This window comes from Rhinoderma darwinii, chromosome 7 (assembly GCF_050947455.1).
Source record: "Rhinoderma darwinii isolate aRhiDar2 chromosome 7, aRhiDar2.hap1, whole genome shotgun sequence".
In the NCBI taxonomy this organism is placed as follows: Eukaryota; Metazoa; Chordata; class Amphibia; order Anura; family Rhinodermatidae; genus Rhinoderma; species Rhinoderma darwinii.
In genome coordinates this window covers 75,097,944-75,120,584 of record NC_134693.1, presented here as the reverse complement: position 1 = coordinate 75,120,584, position 22,641 = coordinate 75,097,944, and the positions used below count along the sequence as shown (strand labels likewise).

Here is a 22,641-nt window from a genome sequence, read left to right as displayed (position 1 = left end):
ACTGTGCTTCTTTTTACAGACTTCAAGGCTGTACTAAATACTTAGATGTTTAAAAGACGATATCAGTAAAAGCTTGAGGCTCTGTCATGGAGATACAAGTCCATGAAAGGGTATGGTCACATGTGGCAGATCTGTTGCGTATATTTCTCCGTCGGTTCCATACATCTGAATAGGGTTTGTAAAAATTCACGCACATGCTGCAGAAACAACAACATTCAGACGTATGTAATGGAATTTTTATGCAACAAATCTGCCACGTGTGATCATAGCCTCGCACCTTCCTTCTCTCAGTGTTACAGATACCAACATGGAAGGGAGGAGGAAGCGCACAGCACAGCAGAGCGAACTGTATTAGATAGGGGGAGAGAACCCATGGCAGAATCTGGAAGGGGAGGGGGGGTCACACATGCTGTAGATCGGGAGGAGAGAACCCACATTAGAGTATCCAGTGGGGAATCTCACAGGCTGTGCTGTATCACAGTGAAGATAGGGAGGAGAAAACACAGCAGAATCTGCAGAAAGAGAGATCACACACAAAGGCATAAGAGAGATAGATCATACAGGGACTGTTTAAGTGTCTCTAGAAGAGAAAAATCAGTACAAGAATGAAGCTATGCTGATAAATGAGAGCTAGTGAAAGCAGCAGCATCCTTGAACTCATATTCAAAATGTATTACTAGGACGGACACAACCACATGAGAAAAAAGTCTAAAACTACGAGCAGGTTGCAAATTGAATATCAGAGAGTTAGAAAATAAATAAAAGAAATGAAGATTGGAGCCTGAAACTTAGTGCGACTTTTTTTTTTTAGCTCCAGGTAACCAATAGCAAATGTAAAAGTTATATTTTCCTTGGCAAAAAAGTCCATAGCCTTTAAAGCAGGTCATACATATTATATTAAAGTTGGCCATATTTTGGGGATCAGCCATCAATTTAATATGTATGGGGCAGCAACATTCCTTTGTTCCCTAGGAGATAATTGTCTGGCAGCAGCTTATTTCCCTTCTCCCCAATGAAAAAACATGCCGGCTTGGCTAAACATGCATGTTTATGGGGATTGTCAGGGAAAATAGCAGTCACTCAAACACTCAGTTACAGTGCTGTGAAAAAGTATTTCCCCTCACTAGATTTCTTCCATTTCTGCTAGTTTATCTTATATTAAAATTAGTTGGATAATATAAATATTTAAATGTGACAAAGTCAACACGGGTAAACGCAAAATGCAGGTTACACCCTAGAGTGCTTAAAGAGCTTAGTTCAGTTTTTTCTGTCCCCCTCTTCATAATATTTATAGATTCTCTAGTGACTGGTATAGTGACAAGGGAAGGGCAAATGTGGCGCCTATTTTCAAAAAGGGCTCTAGGTCTTCCCTGGGTAATTATAGACTAGTAAGCTTAACATCCATCATGAGGAAAATGTTTAGGGGCTATTGAGGGACTATATACAAGATTATGTGACAAAAAAATTGTATTACAAGTGACAGCCAGCACGGTTTTACTAAGCACAGAAGTTGTCAGACCAACCTGATTTGTTTTTATGAAGAGGTGACCAGAAGCCTAGACAGAGGGGCCGCTGTGGATATAGTGTTTTTGGACATTGCAAAGGCATTTGACACTGTCCCTCATAGACATCTAATGGGTAAATTAAGGACTATAGAATTAGAAAGTAAAGTTTGTAATTGGATTGAGAATTGGCTCAAGGACCGTATCCACAGAGTTGTGGTCAATGTGTGAAGGATGGAGTGGACAGAAGTTAATGTTTATAATAATTTTCTTTCTTTAATAAAATATAGACTATAGAGTTGTGTACATAATTGTGATGAAGCAATAGTAGGATTAGATAAGTGTACGTGGCAAGATGGCCCCTGAACAGGGACTACGCACTAATAAAATAACAAGTCACTTCCTGGTATGAACGAACTATGAACTATGAAGACATATCTAAAGGACCAGATAAGGGTGAACCTATCCAAGGATGACACAAGTATCAAGAGGCTTACAGTGATACGTGCTTTTATAAAAGTGTGATAACATGTACCCACCCCCAGGAGAAAGGAGATATAGAACAAATGTGTGTAATAAAGCAGACGCCTCTCCTGATGCTGAGTGAGGAGCTTTGTACCAGACTCTGTGTGGTGTGATTCCTTTCGTACGAACTCAGCGTATTATCCCTGCCGGTTGAGACTGATTAGTACCCGAACATTTTGGCGCTCAGCGTGGGGCCACACTCGAGGGATAAGCCGTGTCCATGATCGACGACCCCCAGACGCCTCAACATCGAATCGCCAGCCACGCTCCCAGGAAGTCTGATCAGCTTCAAATAAAACACGGTAAGGTTAAGTTCATGTTTATGAATATTGGCTCTTATCCGTGTGGGAGAGTGAGCAGGTGATAAGATACCGAGGTATTTGGAGTCGATCCCGGCCACACTCTCAGCGACAGAGAGTTAACCCGCTGTGTGGCTCCAAGAATCATAGTATAGATAGTCGCGTCTCGCCGGCATAGGTGATAGGTATAAGTGTAATAATTTAATTAGTCGCAGGGTATAGTTTGATACCATTAAGACGACAGAGACAATTAGTCGCAGGGTATAGTTTGATACCATTAAGACGACAGGTGTAAGTGTAATAATTTAATTGGTCGCAGGGTATAGTTTGATACCATTAAGACGACAGAGACAGACAGTCAGTTATAATTGTGTTTTGTGTTCAGAAACATCGAGAATAAGGTTTCATTCTCAGGACGGTGTTAAATATAGAACAGTATGTTTAATGTGTTTAAAAAAAAAAAAAAAAAAAGAGACAGGCAAAGGAATGTGGTTCATTAACCGCAAAAGAGATAGTAGAAAAAAGAGAAGGCAAGAAGAATGTAGAAAATAGTAAGAAAGTTATGCACATATGTGGCATATTTATAGATGGAAGAATGGGCTGCAGCTCTTAGGGAAAACAAGGGAAGATTAAGTGACGAAGGAAAGTTAGATGAAGCATTAGCTTGGCAAAGAACAGCCATAGCCATAACTAAAGACAAGTTTACTGAGCAGGAAATACGAGACAGAAAGGGTAAAATCATCAAATATGTGTATTACAAAGAACGTGTCCAGCCACCGCCCTATAATGGCGACGGTGGAATTCTAACTTCGTGGGAGTGTCCCAGTTGTGGTCAACAGAACCCGCCCCAAGTTGAATATTGTGTATCATGTCACTTTCTACGCCCCGATCCTCCCATATATGCCACGCCTTCGGCACCACTCCCCGCCCCAGGAGGCCATCTTGGTACACCTAAACCTGTTGTTTCGTTATATCTGGTACTCACACAAGAAGGTGGATTTTATAAGCCCCCTCCGGAGGATGTGGCCACGCCCGGCCCAACCAAATCAGTATGAAATAATCACCTTGTTAATTTTGTCATTTGTAGTGTTTTTTCTATTTACAGAAGTTCCAGTCTAGTTCACTGATGAAACAACACGTAATCATAATATAGAGATGGTGGCCGTCAGATTGTACTGTTAAACATTAACGTAGATAATTCCTGTACAATGGTGTGATAAATGATTGCAGATACGTATGTTGTTTTGCCGGCATTGAAAGTGTTAAGATTGTGAGAAGTTGTGAGAAATGAGTGTGTGACCTCCCTCCCTCCCTCCCCCCTAAAGTGTGCTGTGTTTGGGAGGAGGAGGATGGGGGCTGACTGGGTGCAGTCTGCAGGGCTGATGAGACAAAGGGATTTCAATATGCACTGCTGAGATATATATATCAGTAATGTCTACAAACCTAAATACATTTCTTCTCTTTTGCGCAAGCGCTGTTGGTTATAAAAGTTACGATATTTATGTGTTATGATGTGATCAGATTTCATGTGTTTTGATGTTAATTCAGATGTATTAAACTACAGATACTGTGAGACACGGGGGTTTGAAAATGTATGTGCCCCCACCGTTCCCTATTTTTATATACTGTTTATTGGTTTGCAGTAATTAATGTGATCAGAGATAATATTTTCTGTTTTATTGAATAACTAACTACAATTGTTCTATTTTTGATTTCATATAGAAATTATGTCATTGTAAAGATCAAATGTATTTTGTCAGGAAAAAGTCATTTTTGTTTCAGGCTGTTGTACATTACAGGGGGTTAAATTAGTGTTATGTTGAGATGTAGTTGTGAACTCTGCTACATCACTCTCGCAGAGTCCACAAAGGGGGGAAGGGTGAAGGAACTGATCAGGTACAATTTTGGTTTATGTGTAAGAGACCATCCCCCTCCAGCAAAGTTACACAGGAGGATGTGACATCACTCACACGAGTCTTTATGGATTTAGATGAGGGAGAAGGCAAAACAAAACTTGTCTGGACATTGTTAATTTGATGTAAAGTTTTTAGGGATGTTTTATTTTTATTTGTTTTTGTATTAATCAAGTATTTGCAGAACCTGATAAAAGTGAGATTCTCAAAGTATTCTGGATTATCAACTGAATGAGGAGGAGTTGTGTTTGGTAGCGGCTTGTGACACCAATCCATGGAGTACCTCTACGCAAGCATATACTTTGTACTGTACTGAACAAAATGGACATGCCACTGCAGTTCTCACACAAAGTCATGGACCACAGCAGCGCCCGGTAGCATATTATTCAGCTAGACTAGACCCTGTGGCCCGAGGTTCCCCATCATGTGTGAGAGCTATCATTGCTGTAAATTCAATGTTAAACAAGGCCTCAGATTTGGTCTTGGCATTTCCAGTCCAAGTTTTTGCACCACATGATATTACTGCTATTTTTACTCAAGTACAGCTAAAGCACTTGTCAACAGCAAGATATTTGAGATTAATTTGTGCACTTCTTTTTTCTGAGCAGGTTACTTTACACCGCTGTACTACATTGAACCCAGCTACATTACTGCCTTTGGAGCAAGGGGGAGAAGACGTAGGTAAAGTATGGTCACAATTTTTGTCTGAAACTGATGAACATGATTGTATGGCCCTTATGGCCCAGGAAACAGTGGGGTTCGCACATGTAAAAGATACCCCACTCCAAAACCCAGACCTAAATACTCTTTGTGGATGGTTCAAGGTATTTTGTAGAAGGATCTTTTCTTACAGGATATGCAGTAACCACCGAAGATGTAGTCCTAGAAGCAGCCTCCTTACCAGCGTCCCGCTCAGCACAAGAAGCGGAGCTTAAGGCCCTGGCAGCAGCATGCCAACATGCAGAAGGAAAGACAGCAAATATATACACTGACTCTCGAAGTAGCAGTAGTAAACATTAAAAGCTCACACCAAGGTGAGTTCACCAGAGACAAAAGGAAATGCTTTGGCAGACCAAGCCGCAAAAGCAAGCAGCACAGAAGCTACCCGTGTTAGCAGCCGTATGTCAGATAAAAGATCCAGAGGAAACAAGACCAGCTGTAAGCCCGGAACTACGGCAAAAACTTCAAGGACAAGCAACAAAAGAAGAAAAAGACAAGTGGACGACCCAAGGAGCAACGCTACGAAAAGATGGCCTCTGGCAATGCCAGAATAAACTGTGCCTGCCTAAGACAATGTTCCCAATGATGGCCCAAATAACACATGGAGCGACTCACCAATCAAAAACGGCAATGATGGACTTGGTAAACAAGGTGTGGTATGCCCCAGGGTTTAGTGTGATGGCCAGCAGTTTTACACAAGGATGCATGATCTGTGCAACACATAATATTGGAAGAACTGTAAAAGTACCACAGAAGCACACACCCAGACCTATATATCCGTTACAGAGACTGCAGATAGACTATATTCAACTACCCAAAGTTGGTACCTAGGAGTATGTGCTTGTTTGTATTGATCTCTTTTCAGGATGGCCAGAAGCTTTTCCAGTAACCAAAGCTACAGCCGTAGCCACAGCAAAGAAACTGATCAACGAGGTGGTGTGCAGATATGGAGTTCCAGAGATGATCGAGAGCGACAGAGGAACTCATTTTACGGGTGAAATCATGAACCATGTGTTGTCAGCTCTAGGCATAAGTCAAGCCCTACATACACAATACCATCCACAAAGCAGTGGGAAGGTTGAGAGACTAAATGGGACTCTCAAATTGAAAATCCAAAAAGCAATGGTAGAAAACGGGAAACCATGGACCGAGTGTCTACCATTAGCCTTGTTCTCAGTAAGATACACGCCCACAAAAAGAACAGGTCTCGGCCCATATGAGATCTTATTTGGGTCAGCTCCCAGATTAGGATGTTATTTTCCACAGGTGCTCCAAATGCAGTATGGTAGACTAACAGATTATGTATCAACGCTGAACAAACAATTGACCAAGGTGCATGCACAAGTCTTTGCTTCCATTCCAGGTCCTGATTCAGTTGAAGGGACGTATAAGCTAGAACCAGGAGATTGGGTCATTGTCAAAAGACACGTGAGGAAGAGCCTTGAGCCACGGTTTGATGGTCCTTTTCAAGTTTTGCTCGTTACAAGCACCTCAGTGAAGCTCGAAGGAAAGGCAAGCTGGATTCACGCCAGTCATTGTAAAAAGGTTCTTCAGCCAGAAGAATGAAGATCTTTGCGGTTGTTGCGGCGGTTGTTGCGTGTGCTCTTATACAAAAAGGCAGAACTGCTACTCCTGTACACGTAATCAGTACAGAATCACTGGAACAGTTCAGGACAGGGTGGGCGAATGCCACAGTGATAGAAAGCAGGGTAACTACACCTGTAAGGCCAATGCCCCGTGTTATACTACAAATGTGACTACAACCGAAGGGACTTGGAAAATAGGACCACATGGAGGGACTGTGTACCTTCACATAGACAAAACAGCCAACATTAGCATACAAGAAGAGACGCCGGGGCTGTTGCTTTGTTGTTATGAATCAGATTTACAGTATCTATAGAAATATACAACCAGTAAAAATAGAAACAAAATGATAAATAAGACTTATGAAAGATGCAACAAGGAGAGGCTCAACTCTACGATTGTAATAAAAGAAACTGATGGGATGATATTATGTATGAATAATAGCCAAATAAGAAATAGAATATATTTTGTATTCTTGATAATAATTTTAAGAGATAGTTTTAAGCCACATATAACAGTACAAAGTCTGGAAAGAATCCCACACATTTGTAAGAGCGCTGTAACCCAACAGCAGAAAAAGAATGTACACTTCAATATTTCCTTCCCTGAATCCCCCAGCTGTCATAGACAAAGAAGAGAATGGTATGACCCGCTATTAGGAGGGGTAGGAACGGGATTAGGAGTATTGAATGGTATACAGTTAGAAACAGTTATGAACAAATTAAACTCAGTGGAGATGATACGTCTACTGCATTAAGAATAGGTGCGTCATGGTTACCTACTACCTTTGACTTACAGCAAAAAGGGTTAGCTATAGATGAACTGTTTCTAAATGTTTTTAATGAAAGTATGCTAACCGAATATAGAACATTACAGAATGTATCAACTTTTGTAAAATGGACAGTATTGGCTGTCGTCTTATACAGGGAATTTCGGCTATGTGGGACCTGAGGGTCCATTTAGAATTATGGATATGGTAAATTCCACAGAATGGGAAAAATTGATTCTTGAACAGCCAAACCCCGTTGCCCCTAGGATCCGAACCATCTCACAAATAGTTGCAATCGCGAACCCAGGATTCGAAGACACTATGGCTACGGAAACTGGATTTGGGGATACAAATCTATGGTTGGAATGGATGAAATATTCCGCCACTAAAGTAAACAAAAAATTGAAGGACTTTTACCAACTCCATCCATGAAAACAACCACCCTTTATCGAGACTATTGTTCTGAAGATGAATAGATAGTGTAGGGTGTGCACCGACTCTTTAAGTCCAGCTACAAAGGGGGGTCTCCTAATAGGGGAGGCTCGTCTCAAACTGGTGAAAAAATCCTTTTACTCCCCTTTCCCAGAGCACGGACACACTTAGGTTAAGAAATGAAGAAAATAATGATAAAAGGGGGGACTGTGAAGGATGGAGTGGACAGAAGTTAATGTTTATAATAATTTTCTTTCTTTAATAAAATATAGACTATAGAGTTGTGTACATAATTGTGATGAAGCAATAGTAGGATTAGATAAGTATACGTGGCAAGATGGCCCCTGAACAGGGACTACGCACTAATAAAATAACAAGTCACTTCCTGGTATGAACGAACTATGAACTATGAAGACATATCTAAAGGACCAGATAAGGGTGAACCTATCCAAGGATGACACAAGTATCAAGAGGCTTACAGTGATACGTGCTTTTATAAAAGTGTGATAACATGTACCCACCCCCAGGAGAAAGGAGATATAGAACAAATGTGTGTAATAAAGCAGACGCCTCTCCTGATGCTGAGTGAGGAGCTTTGTACCAGACTCTGTGTGGTGTGATTCCTTTCGTACGAACTCAGCGTATTATCCCTGCCGGTTGAGACTGATTAGTACCCGAACAAATGATTCCTACTCTGAATGGTCCCCGGTAATAAGTGGTGTACCCCAGGGTTCCGTGCTGGGACCACTATTATTCAACTTATTTATAATGATATAGAGGATGGGATTAATAGCACTATTTATATTTTTGCAGATGACACCAAGCTATGTAGTATTGTTCAGTCTATGGAAGATGTTCATAAATTTCAAGCGGATTTGAACACACTAAGTGTTTGGGCATCCACTTGGCAAATTAAGTTTAATGTAGATAAATGTAAAGTTATGCATCTGGGTACCAACAATCTGCAAGCATCATATGTCCTAGGGGGGAGCTATACTGGGGGGAGTCACTTGTTGAGAAGGATCTGGGTGTACTTGTAAATCATAAACTAAATAACAGCACGCAATGTCAATCAGCTGCTTCAAAGGCCAGCAAGATGTATATTAACCCCTTAAAGAGGCTCTGTCACCAGATTTTGCAGCCCCTACCTGCTATTGCAGCAGATAGGCGCTGCAATGTAGATTACAGTAACGTTTTTATTTAAAAAAAACGAGCATTTTTGGTCGACTTACCTGCTAACGCCGATGCTGCTGCAGAATCAACTGAAGCCTCTGGTGCCGGTGTCCTCGCTCGTCTGACACGATGCAGGACCTGTGAGTGACGACACAGCGTGATCTCTCGAGAACACGCTGTGTCTGCACTGCCAGAAGCTGGGCGTTCTGAAGAGAAGTGGATGATACTTCTCATCAGAACGCCCAGCTAGTAAAAGTAGTGAAAACGCCCAGATGTACGCACATAATACACGCCCACTTGGACTTTTACTTTTAAACACACCCACTTGGACTTTTGCAAGCCTCATTTGCATAACTACAAAAATGGTCATAACTTGACCAAAAATGCTCGTTTTTTTTAAATAAAAACGTTACTGTAATCTACATTGCAGCGCCTATCTGCTGCAATAGCAGGTAGGGGCTGCAAAATCTGGTGACAGAGCCTCTTTAAAGAGGCTCTGTCACCAGATTATCAAATCCCTATCTCCTATTGCATGTGATCGGCGCTGCAATGTAGATAAGAGTAACGGTTTTTGTTTTTTTTTAAAAACTATCATTTTTGGCTAAGTTATGAGCAATTTTTAATTTATGCAAATGAGCCTTTCTAATGGACAACTGGGCGTGTTTTCTCTTATTTCCAACTGGGCGTGTATTGTGTTTTTAGCAACTGGGCGTGTTTACTTCTTTCATTGCACAATCACATTGTGCTGTGGATCATGCTGGGCTGGAACAATGAGAAGTGTATGACACTGATTAGTCACCGATTGGTCAGTGTCATACACTCCTCTGTACAACACCCACTTGGTAAAAAGTTAAAACACGCCCAGTTGTCCATTGAGAAACTCATTAGCATAAATCTAAACTAGCTCATAACTTTTCAAAATAAAAACCACTGCTGTTATCTACATTACAGCGCCAATCAGATTATGTAGGAGATAGGGCACTTATAATCTGGTGACAGAGCCTCTTTAAGGACACAGCCTGTTTTGGCCTTAAGGACGCAGACAATTTTTTCAAATCTGACATGTTTCACTTTATGTCGTAATAACTTCGGAATGCTTTTTTGTATCCAAGCGATCCTTGTTTTTCTCGTGACACAATGTACTTTAGGTTAGTATTAAAATTTGGTCGATATATTCAGTGTTTATTTGTGAAAAAACAAAATTCAGAGACAATTTGCAAAAATTAGCATTTTTCTAAATTTAAATGTATTTGCTTGTAGGACAGATAGTAATACCACACAAAATAGTTACTGGTTAACATTTCCCACATGTCGACTATATGTTTGCATCGTTTTTTAAAAGTCTTTTTATTTTTCTGGGACGTTACAAGGCTTAGAACTTTAGCAGCAATTTCTCACATTTTCAAGAAAATTTCAAAAGGCTATTTTTTCAGAGACCAGTTCAGTTCTGAAGTGGCTTTGAGGGCCTTATATATTAGAAACACTTATAAATCACCTCATTTTAAAAAATAGACCCCTCAAAGCATTCAAAACAGCATTCAGAAAGTGTTTTAACCTTTAGGCGTTTCACAGGAATTAAAGCAAAGTAGAGGGGAAATGTACAATTTTTATTTTTTTTGCCAAAATTCATTGGTAATAAAAAAAAATCTTTAACACAGAAAGTTTTACCAGAGAAATGCAACTCAATATTTATTGCCCAGATTCTGCTGTTTTTATAAATATCTCACATCTGGCTCTAGTGTCCTAATGGACTGAAGCATAGGCCTCAGAAGCAAAGGAGCACCTAGTTGATTTTGGGGCCGCCTTTTCTTACAATATATTTTAGGCACCATGTCAGGTTTGAAGTGGTCTTGTGGTACCAAAAGAGTGGAAACCCCCCAAAAGTGACCCCATTTTGGAAACTGCACCCCTCAAGAAATTTATCTAGGGGTATAGTTAGCATTTTGACCCCACTTACTGGAATTAGTCTGTAAAAATAAAAATTTTAATTTTTACAAGGAATATGTAAAGGATCTGCCAGGCACAACTTCTGTGTATACGCCCATAGGTAATCAGTCTGCACCTGAGTCTATGTCTCTGAGACTGACTCCATCTTCCACCACTCAGGATGGCAGGCTTAGGAGTGGGAGAGCCTATCGCAGCCTGGCCAGACGGAGCTAGCTCCCGCCCTCTGTCTATTTATACCTGCCTTTCCTGTTCCTCCTTTGCTTGTGATTCTTCTCGTGTGGTTTCCTGGCCCAGCTACAGCTTCTACTATTTGATCCTGCTCCATACTGACCCTGGCTTACTGACTACTCTCCTGTCTGCGTTTGGTACCTTGTGCACTCCTGGTTTGACTCGGCTCGTTCACCTCTCTTGTTGTTCACGGTGTTGCCGTGGGCAACGGCCCCATTTCCCTTAGCTTTGTGTACCCTTGTCTGTTTGTCTCGTGCACTTACTGAGCGTAGGGACCGCCGCCCAGTTGTACCCCGTCGCCTAGGGTGGGTCGTTGCAAGTAGGCAGGGACAGAGTGGCGGGTAGATTAGGGCTCACTTGTCCGTTTCCCTACCCCCATCATTACAGAATAAATGAGAAAAAGCACCCCAACATTTGTAAAGCATCTTCTCCCGATTACGGCAATGCACGATATGTGGTAATAAACTGCTGTTTGGACCCACGGCAGGGCTCACAAGGGAAGGAGCACCATTTCGATTTTGGAGGGCAGATTTTGCTGGAATAGTTTTCAGTGCCATGTCATGTTTGCAACGCCCTGGAGGGACAAAAACAGCGGAAACCCCCAAAAAAGTGACCCCATTTTAGAAACTACATCCTCAAGGAATATTTCTAGGGGTATAGTTAGCATTTTGACCCCACACGTTTTTTTGCAGAATTTATGGGAATTATGCCAGGAAATTGAAAATCTAAATTTTTTCTAATAAAATTTAGTTTTAGCTCATATTTTTTTCATTTTTACAATAGATAAAGGAGAAAAAGCACCCTAGCAGTTGTAAAGCAAACTCTTCTGAGCACAGCATTACCCCATATGTGGTAATAAACTGCTGTGTGGACCCACGGCAGGGCTTAGAATGGACAGAGAGCCATTTGACTTTTGGAGCTCAGGTTTTGCTGGAATGGTTTGCGGCGCCATTTCACATTTGCAAAGCCACTGAGGGGCCAAAATAGTGCAAAACCCGCAAAAGTGACCCCATTTGGGAAAATACACCCCTCTTGGAATTTATCTAGCGGTATAGAGAGCATTTTGACCACACTGTTTTTTTGCAGAAATTTTTGGGAATTAGGCAGTGAAAATGAAAATCTACATTCTTTCCACTAAAATGTTGAATTTTTTCATTTTCACAAGGAATAAAGGAGAAAAAGCGCCCCAACAATTGTGAAGCAATTTCTCCTGAGTACGGCAATGCCCCATATGTGGTAATAAACTGCTGTTTGGACACACGGCAGGGCTCAGAATGGCAGGACTGCTACTTGGCATGTGGATTTTGGTTGATTGTTTTTTGGGGGCCATGTCGCATTTGCAGAGACCCTGAGGTACCAGTACAGTAGAAACCCTTGTTAAGTGATTCCATTTTGGAAACTATACCCTTCAGGGTAATCATCTAGGGGTGTAGTGAACATTTTGATCCCACAGGTGTTTCATAGATTGTATTAGAATGAGGGAGTGAAAATGAAAAAAAATAAAAGAATTCACAAAAATATGTCGTTTTGCACCCAATTTTTTTTCCACAAGGGATAATAGGTAACAGGTATATGCCATTTTAGTGCACAATATGTTGTGCCCAGTTCGAGCCACTGAAGACAAATACCTCAAACTGTTAAGCAGGTTCTCCCGGGTATGGCGATGCCATATATGTGGATGTAAACTGCTGTTTGAGCACAGTGTAGGGATCAGCCATTTGGCTTTTGGAGCGCAGATTTTGCTTAGACTTCATGCACACGACCGTGCTCGTAATTACGACTCGTAATTACGAGCACGGGCGGGCACGGCCGGCCGCGGGCAGCCGGCCGCTTTTGTGAGCCGTGCTGTCATTATAAAGTATAGCAGCACGGCCCGTAAAATAGAAAAATAGAACATGTTCTATTTTTTTAACGGCACGGGCACCTTCTCGTGAGAAAACGAGAAGGTACCCGTGGCTAACAAAAGTCTATGAGCCGGTTATTGTGGGTCATAATTACGACCCGCAATAACGGGTGTTTTTACGGTTGTGTGCATGAGGCCTTTAGTGGTAGTTTTGTTTGGGGTTTTTCTGGTATTTCAGTTTATGATGTGGGGGCATATGTAATCTGTGTGGGGTACATCAGGGTATAATAAGAGGGTATAATAATGGGGTAAATAAAGAATAATTCATAGATATGTGGCCGGTGTCGCACTGATAAATGGTGACCAATCTTATCCGCTTTTGGAACACTCTGCACATTTTGCATCGCCATATTCTTCTATTTATTTTTTGTCCAACGGTGTGAGGGCTTATTTGTTGCGGGACAGTCTGTCGTTTTCATTGGTACCATTTTGGGGTACATGCGATTTTTTGATCAATTTTTATTTCATTTTTTGGCAAGCAAGGTGACCAAAGACCTGCAATTCTGATGGTTTTTATTCTTTTTTTTACGGCGTTCGCCATGCGCTATGAATGACAATTTTACTTTATTCTGCGGGTCGGTACGATTACGGCGATACCATATGTATATAGTTTTTCTTATATTTTGCACAATAAAATATTTTTGTTTCAAATAATTTATTTTTTGTGTCGCCATATTCTGAGAGACATAACTTTTTTCTTTTTCCATCAAAAAAAGCTCGTTTTTAATGGTATAATTTTGGGGTACATGCAACTTTTTATAGTTCGGGTCGATACGGAAGCGGTGATATCACAAATGTGTATTTTTTTTTATGTTTTCCGTTTTTTCCTATAGTAAAAGACTTATTATGGAAAAAAGGTTGTTGTAGTGTTTTTTAACATGAAACGTTCATTTTTTTCACTTAAATACAACATTTTTATTAAGCCCTGATCGCTATTCTAATACACTACACTACCTACATAGTGCAGTGTATTAGAGCTGTCAGCTATTTACTGACATCAAAGCCTATTAGGCTTCGCCTCCCGGTGGGGCCTAGTAGGCTTCTGTACTAGGATGCGATTGTTAGGCTATGGTTGCGGTTAGGCTACGGTTGTTATACCGTGGGTGCCGATGGTTGCCATTAGCAACCATAGGGTGCAATCTAACCACCTAGATGCAGCGTTAGCTGCATCTAAGGGGTTAATCGGCTGGATCAGCGGAGTGTCGGACAGCCGATAACCAACGGTGATGGCACTGGCTCAGCTTCTGAGCCAGCGCCATCACATACACATTCTCATGGAGCTATGATTGGTCAGTCTGCTGTGACTGACCAATCACAGCAATTACCGGCCGGGGACCGCTGTGATTGGTCCCTTGCCGTCTTACTGTGCCGATCAACTGTCATAAACAGTTGAAGCACAGTTCTATCACCCTGTCCTTTGACAGGGTGACAGTTTTTAGCCAGAGCGCACTGGGTCGTCCCGATGCCTTAAAGCACTGTAATACAGGACGTACCGGTGCGTCCTGGTGCGGTAAGGCGTTAAAAGAGGCATGACCTCGTGGGACAGGGATATAATATTACCACTTTACAAAGCATTATAGTGCGGCCTCATCTAGAATATGCAGTTCAGTTTTGGGCTCCAGTTCATAGAAAGGATGCCCTGGAGTTAGAAAAAATACAAAGAAGAGCAACGAAGCTAATAAGGGGAATGGAGAGTCTAAGTTATGAGGAAAGATTAAAATAATTAAACCTATTTAGCCTTGAAAAGAGACGACTAAGGGGGGAAATGATTAACTTATATAAATATATGAATGGCACATACAAAAAATATGGTGAAATCCTGTTCCATGTAAAACCCCCTCAAAAAACAAGGGGGCACTCCCTCCGTCTGGAGAAAAAAAGGTTCAACCTGCAGAGGCGACAAGCCTTCTTTACTGTGAGAACTCGAAATCTGTGGAATAGCCTACCGCAGGAGCTGGTCACAGCAGGGTCAGTAGATGGCTTTAAAAAAGGCTTAGATAATTTCCTAGAACAAAAAAATATTAGCTCCTATGTGAAGACATTTTCCCCTTCCCATTCCTTGGTTGAACTTGATGGACATGTCTTTTTTCAACCGTACTAACTAACTATGTAACTATGTAAATGATCGTTCCATTTATTGAGGATAAAGAATTAAAATCCTAAATCACCCATGTGAAAAAGTAATTGCCCCCCCCCCCAAACCTAATACATAGCTATGCTATAGCTAACAACTGCAATCATACATTTGCGATAACTTGCACTAAGCCTTTTGCATCACTGTGGAGGAATTTTTGCCTATGCTTCTTAACAGAATTGTTTTAATTCGGCCACATTGAAGGGTTTTCGAGCATGAACTGCCTGTTTAAGGTCTTGCCATAGGATCTTAATGGGATTCAAATCAAGACTTCGACTCGGCCACTCCAAAACCTTAATTTTGTTTCTTTTGAGCTATTTAGAGGTGGACTTGCCTGCGTGTTTCGGATCATTGTCCTGCTGCATAACCCAATTGCGCTTGAGCTCATAAGCTAACGGTGGACCTGATCCTTCAGGATAGAGAGCAGATTTCATAGTTCCATCAACTATGACAAGTCGTCCAGGTGCTGAAGAACCAAAGCACCCCAGACCATTACACTACAACCACCATGTTTGACTGTTGGCATGATGTTCTTTTGGTGGAATACGGTGTTAGCTTTATGTCAGATAAAACGATACCATGTCTTCCAAAAAGTTCCCCATTTGACCCATCAGTCCACAGAATATTATGTTAAAAGTCTTTTGGGTCCTCTACAGTGGATATAAAACGTCTACACACCCCTGTTAAAATGGTAGTTTTTGTCATATTACAAAATTAGCACGAGATGAATCATTTCAGATCTTTTTCCTCCTATAATGTGACCCATAATCTGTACAATTCCATTGAAAAACAAAACAAATCTTTTATAAAAATAAAAAACAAAAATAATGTGGTTGCATAAGTGTGAACACACTCTTAATAATTAGTAATTGGGGATGTGGCTGTGTTCAGAATTAGCCAATCACATTTAAACTCATGTTAAAGAGTAGTCAGTACACAGCTGCCATTACTTAAAGTGATTCGGAGTATAAAGCATATAAAGTTCATGTAACGTCTATGGCCACGGCCCGTCGATCGGTCGTTAACCCCGACGGCCGTGGCCATGGACAGCTTACCTGCCTGCAGCGTCCCCCCCCAGTCAGGCGCCGGCTCTCTCTTCCGGATTCCGAGTGTCTCCGGCAGGTGCGCGCGCCCGCGCGTGCACGGCCTTAAAGGGCCATTGCGCGCGTTTTTGAAAAAACTGTAATCTGGCCCAGGATGCCCTGGGCTATAAAAAGGGCTCTGCCCTCTTGCCCTTTGCCAGAGCGTTGTTAGTTTTTCCGTTGTTCGTCTTGCTTATGGTCTCCCAGTGTCTTCCAGCCTCCCAGTGTACCTTGCTCCTGTATTCCGTATCCCGTATCCTGTTTCCGTGCTACCTAGTGCTATTGCCGTGCTGTGCTACCTGCCGTGCTGTGCTACAGTCTACGCTACCCTGCTACGCCTCACCGAACGACTTCCCACCGCCTGGTTCTGGACGTGTCCGCCTCGCCACTGCCTACGATTGCCTCAGGTACTCTCGCTGAACCATTGAACTGTGTACCTTCCGGTTTGGCCAGCTGCCATCCCCGCTACGCGGTACGGCCCAGTGGGTCCACACCCCGCATCGTGACATCCACACACCGCAGCGTGACAGTACGCTCTAGGCTTGGACCCCGCTGGCCAATTCAAGGGCTTGTCACCCTCCCAAGCCATGCAGGCGGATCTGCTGGATCTCCGAGCTAGGCAGGACCAGCTCCTCGTGGTCGTGGACTCTATGGCGCAGCAGCTAGGGACGCTAGTTGCCTCCATTCCTGCTTCTGTGCAAGTTCCTCAAGCCGACCCTCCTGTTGCTCCTCCTGGCAGTTCCTGTACGGACCCTCGGTTCTCGCTGCCATTGCCCTCTCGGTTCGATGGAGACGCCAGTGCTTGTCGGGGGTTCCTGAACCAATGCCACATTCATTTTACCCTGCACTCTCGGGCATTTCCGTCAGATGGAGCCAAGATCGCATTTATCATCTCCCTCCTGACCGGCAAGGCCCTGGCATGGGCTAACCCTATCTAGGAACGTCAGGGACCCGAGACCCGAGACTTCCAGGAGTTCGCACGAATTTTCCGAACCGTTTTTGAGGAACCAGGATGAGTCTCATCAGCCGCCACCGCCATCTTCAACCTTCGCCAAGAGGACAACTCCGTGGGCGAGTATACTATTCAGTTCCGGACTCTGGCAGGAGAGCTATCCTGGAACAATGAGGCATTTGTGGCATCCTATTGGCATGGTCTGTCGCCCGAGATCAAGGACGAACTGGCTGCTCGAGACCTGCCTCCCGCGTTGGACGACTTGATTCTGCTTGCCACTCGGGTTGACATAAGGCTGAGGGAGAGATCCCATGAAGTTCGTCAGGAGCGCCGGCGTCCTAGACTGGCGCCCAACTTTTAGCAACCTCTCTTGCCTGCTTCTATCGCTTTGCCTGAAGTTCCGATGCAAGTTGACCGACTAAAATTATCGGTCCAGGAGAAACAGCGCAGGCGCACCTCTGGACTGTGCTTATATTGCGGCCTCGCTGGCCACGTCGTGCGTCTGTGTCCTCACAAGCCAAAAAACCCAAGCGCCTAGGCTTGGTTGGAGAGACAACCCTGGGCGTCAACACATTAAAGCAAGAACTCTCCTCCAAACTATTTATTCCTGTAACCATTATTGCTGGCGAGAGGTCTCATCAGGTCTCCGCATATCTGGACTCCGGCTCTGCAGCCAACTTCATCTGCCAGGATCTTGTGGATCTCCTACAGTTGCCCACTATCCTGCTTGAAAGGCCGTTGATCGTTGCCTCGGTGGATGGACTGCCATTACCAGACCCAGTTGTGTCCATAACCAAGCCGTTGAAACTCCAAGTGGGAGCCCTTCATGCTGAGATCATCTCTCTGTTCGTCCTATCCAAGGCCGTCAACCCCGTGCTGTTGGGGTTGCCTTGGCTTCGTCTGCACGCCCCGTCCTGGATTGGAACTCTGGAGAGGTTCTCCAGTGGGGCCCGAAGTGTCTTGACCGCTGTCTGAGTCACATCCAGTCGCCACAGCCCGCTCCTCTTCAGTCGTTGGCAGGTTTGCCCCTCTGTTTCTCTATGTTCGGCGATGTCTTCAATAAAAAGGAGGCCGAGACCTTGCCGCCACACCGGGCATATGACTGTCCAATCGACCTGGTTCCGTAATCGTCTCCTCCTCGTGGTAGAGTGTATCCTCTCTCCTTGCCAGAGACCCAGTCCATGTCGGCTTACATCAAGGAGAACCTGGAGAGGGGTTTCATTCGTAAATCTTCATCCCCGGCCGGAGCAGGGTTCTTCTTTGTTAAAAAGAAAGATGGATCATTACGACCTTGTATCGACTACCGAGGCCTAAACCAGATCACGGTGAAGAAAAGGTACCCTCTGCCTTTAATTTCGGAACTGTTTGATCGCATACGGGGGGGGGGGGAAATTTTTTTCTAAACTGGACCTGGATTATAGATTTCCTATAATCTGATCCGGATTCGTCGAGGTGACGAGTGGAAGACTGCCTTTAATACTCGTGATGGGCATTACGAATACTTAGTCATGCCCTTCGGCCTGTGTAACGCTCCCACAGTATTCCAAGAATTTGTCAATGACATTTTTCGTGATCTCCTGTATGTTTGTGTTGTGGTGTATCTCGATGACATTCTAATTTTTTCCCCAGACCCAGTAACTCATCGAAGTCATGTCCGCCAGGTGTTGCTCCGTCTAAGAGAGAATCGACTTTACGCCAAATTGGAGAAGTGTGTATTCGAGAAGAAGTCTCTATCCTTCCTGGGCTATATTATCTCAGATCAGGGTCTCAAGATGGATCCCCAGAAGGTAAAGGCCATCCTGGAGTGGCCACGCCCCCAAGGCTTAAGGGCCATCCAACGCTTTCTAGGATTCGCCAACTTCTACCGACTCTTCACCCCCAACTTCTCATCTTTGACAGCACCTATCTCCACCCTCACTAAGAAAGGTATGAATGCCAAGTTGTGGACCCCGGAGGCTGAAGCCGCATTTGAATCCTTAAAGAAAGCCTTCACATCTGCCTCCATTCTGCACCATCCGGACGTGTCCTTACAGTTTTCGTTAGAGGTGGACGCGTCCTCGGTGGGTGCTGGTGCACTGTTATTCCAGAAAAGACCGAAAGGCAAGGCCGTGGTATAAGGCTACTATTCCAAGCTGTTTTCTCCCGCAGAGCGTAACTACTCGATTGGGGACCGGGAGTTACTGGCCATCAAACTGGCTCTGCAGGAGTGGAGACACCTACTGGAAGGCGCGGTTCACCCTATCCTGATCTTCACGGATCACAAGAATTTGACCTACATACAGACGGCCCAGCGGTTGAATCATCGTCAAGCCAGGTGGTCGTTGTTCTTTGCTCGGTTCCGGTTCGAACTCCACTACCGTCCCGCCGACAAGAATGTGAGGGCCGATGCCTTGTCTAGATCTTTCGAAACCGAGGACGCCATGGAATCTCCACAGAATATCATTGACCCATCCTGTATCTTCTCTGTGAATCCCCTGCAAGTCAGAGACATTCCTCCGGGTAGGACTTTTGTGCGTCTGGCTGACCGAGGAAGAATTCTTCGCTGGGGTCACAACTCTAAGCTGGCAGGTCACGCGGGTGCTCGTAAGACCCAAGATTTAATCACCCGTCAGTTCTGGTGGCCCACGCTGCCCAAAGATGTCATGGACTTTGTCTCCTCGTGCACAGTCTGTGCAGCAAATAAAGTTGCTCACTCCAGACCTGCGGGCTTGCTCCAACCACTGCCTGTGCCCGTTGCCCCGTGGCAACATGTCACTATGGACTTCGTCACGGATCTTCCTCCTTCTGCGAGTTGCAGTGTGATCTGGGTGGTGGTGGATCGATTTTCCAAATTGGCTCACTTCATCCCATTGACCGCTCTGCCGTCTGCTACGCGGTTGGCTGACCTCTTCATACATCACATCTTCCGTCTGCACGGATTGCCCCTGCATATTGTCTCGGACAGAGGTGTCCAGTTTACCTCGAAGTTTTGGAGAGCACTCTGCGGACTCCTTGGTGTGAAATTGGACTTCTCTTCGGCCTATCATCCCCAGTCCAACGGGCAAGTCGAGAGAGTTAACCAGATTATGGAGAACTACCTACGTCACTTTGTGTCCAGGCGCCATGATGATTGGGTGCAGTTGCTCCCGTGGGCAGAGTTCTCCTATAACAACCACACCAGTGAGTCGACCACATCCAGTCCATTTTTCATCGTCTACGGCCAACATCCTCGTATACCTCTTCCTGTTTCTACAATGTCCCAGGTGCCTGCAGCCGACTCCACCTTCAGGGACTTTCTACAGATATGGCAACAGACCCGATCTTCTATCCTCTTGGCGGTGGACCGCATGAAGAGAAAGGCAGACACAAGAAGACGGGCGCCTCCGCAGTTCCTTCCAGGGACTAAAGTCTGGCTGTCCTCTAGGAATATCCGGCTGAAGGTGCCGTCATGCAAATTTGCCCCGAGGTTCCTTGGTCCCTTTGAAGTCCTGCTACAAATTAACCCGGTATCCTACAAGCTGCGGCTCCCCCCCACTCTCAGGATTCCTAACTCCTTTCACGTCTCCCTGCTAAAACCGGTGGTCCTGAACCGCTATTCCAGGACTCCTAGTTCCACAGTGGTTCCTGCCGGCCCATCTGGGACTTTCGAGGTAAAGGAGATTCTGGCCAGCAAGAAGGTGGGAGGAAGGACATTTTATTTGGTGGACTGGAGGGGGTTCGGCCCAGAAGAGAGGTCTTGGGAGCAAGAGGAGAACATCGATGCCCCTGTTCTTGTGAGGAAGTTTCTCTCTCGCTCTGGTCCCAAGAAGAGGGGGCGTAAGAGGGGGGATACTGTAACGTCTATGGCCACGGCCCGTCGATCGGTCGTTAACCCCGACGGTCGTGGCCATGGACAGCTTACCTGCCTGCAGCGTCGTCCCCCAGTCAGGCGCCGGCTCTCTCTTCCGGATTCCGAGTGCCTCCGGCGGGTGCGCGCGCCCGCGCACGGCCTTAAAGGGCCAGTGTGCGCCTTTTTGAAAAAACTGTAATCTGGCCCAGGATGCCCTGGGCTATAAAAAGGGCTCTGCCCTCTTGCCCTTTGCCAGAGCGTTGTTAGTTTTTCCGTTGTTCGTCTTGCTTATGGTCTCCCACTGTCTTCCAGCCTCCCAGTGTACCTTGCTCCTGTATTCCGTATCCCGTATCCTGTTTCCGTGCTACCTAGTGCTATTGCCGTGCTGTGCTACCTGCCGTGCTGTGCTACAGTCTACGCTACCCTGCTACGCCTCACCGAACGACTTCCCACCGCCTGGTTCTGGACGTCTCCGCCTCGCCACTGCCTACGATTGCCTCAGGTACTCTCGCTGAACCATTGAACTGTGTACCTTCCGGTTTGGCCAGCTGCCATCCCCGCTACGTGGTACGGCCCAGTGGGTCCACACCCCGCATCGTGACATCCACACCCCGCAGCGTGACAGTTCAGCTGTTGTATTAGGATTTTCCTGACATTTTCTTTGTTGAATGTGACAGCAAAAACCATGGTCCGTAAAGAGCTTACAACACATCAAAGGGATCTGATTGTTGAAAGGCATCAGTCAGGAGATGGGTACCAAAGTATTTCCAAGGCATTGGATATACCATCGAACAGTGAAGACGGTCATCAAGAAGTGGATTACATTTGGCACAACAGTGACATTACCAAGAACTGGACGTCCCTCAAAACTTGATGAAAAGACAAGACTAAAATTGGTCCAGGAGGCAAACCAAGAGGCCTGCAGCAACATTAAAGGACCTGCAGGATTTTCTGGCAGGTACTGGTTGTGTAGTGCATGTGACAACAATCTCCCGTATTCTTGATATGTCTGGGCTGTGGGGTAGGGTGGCAAAACGGAAAACTTTTCTTACAAAGAAAAACATCCAAACCCAGCTATGTTTTGCAGAGACCTACATCAAGTCTGCCAAAAGCATGTGGGAAAACGTGTTATGGTCTGATGAGACCAAGCTTGAACTTTTTGGCCATAATTCCAAAAGGTATGTTTGGCGCAAAGCCAACACTGCACATCACCAAAAGAAAACCATACCCACAGTGAAACATGGGGGAGGCAGCAAACGTGTATACCGGTGCAAGTGAGGTTCCCTTGACGTGGCAGATGGGCTCACACAATTTGATCAAAATGTGCGCTAAGAACCTCACTATTGTAAATAGATTCAGCAGTAATGCATATTTATTTATATATAGTGTTTTAGGTGGCATTGGTGTTCGCATGGTACTGTCGCCATTTTCGTGTTTACTGTTTTGCAGTCACAGGCGTGCTTGTAGATGTATACACGTTTTTTTCATTTTGCTGGAATGTGCTGATCAAACTTTCTTGTGTAGCTATCTGTCTGTCTATCTATCTATCTATCTATCTATCTATCTATCTATCTATCTATCTATCTATCTATCTATCTATCTATCTATCTATCTATCTATCTATTGCATTCTCTCAATCAGCTTTATAAGGTAGTCAGTCACCTGTAATG

At 44.4% G+C, this 22,641-nt stretch overlaps 1 protein-coding gene across 2 annotated transcripts in view; it reads right to left on the bottom strand.

The window, feature by feature from the left end:
* The window catches only part of IFT56 (intraflagellar transport 56), a 195,363-nt gene that overhangs the window by 136,766 nt on the left and 35,956 nt on the right, over positions 1-22,641 (bottom strand). The window lies entirely within an intron of this gene.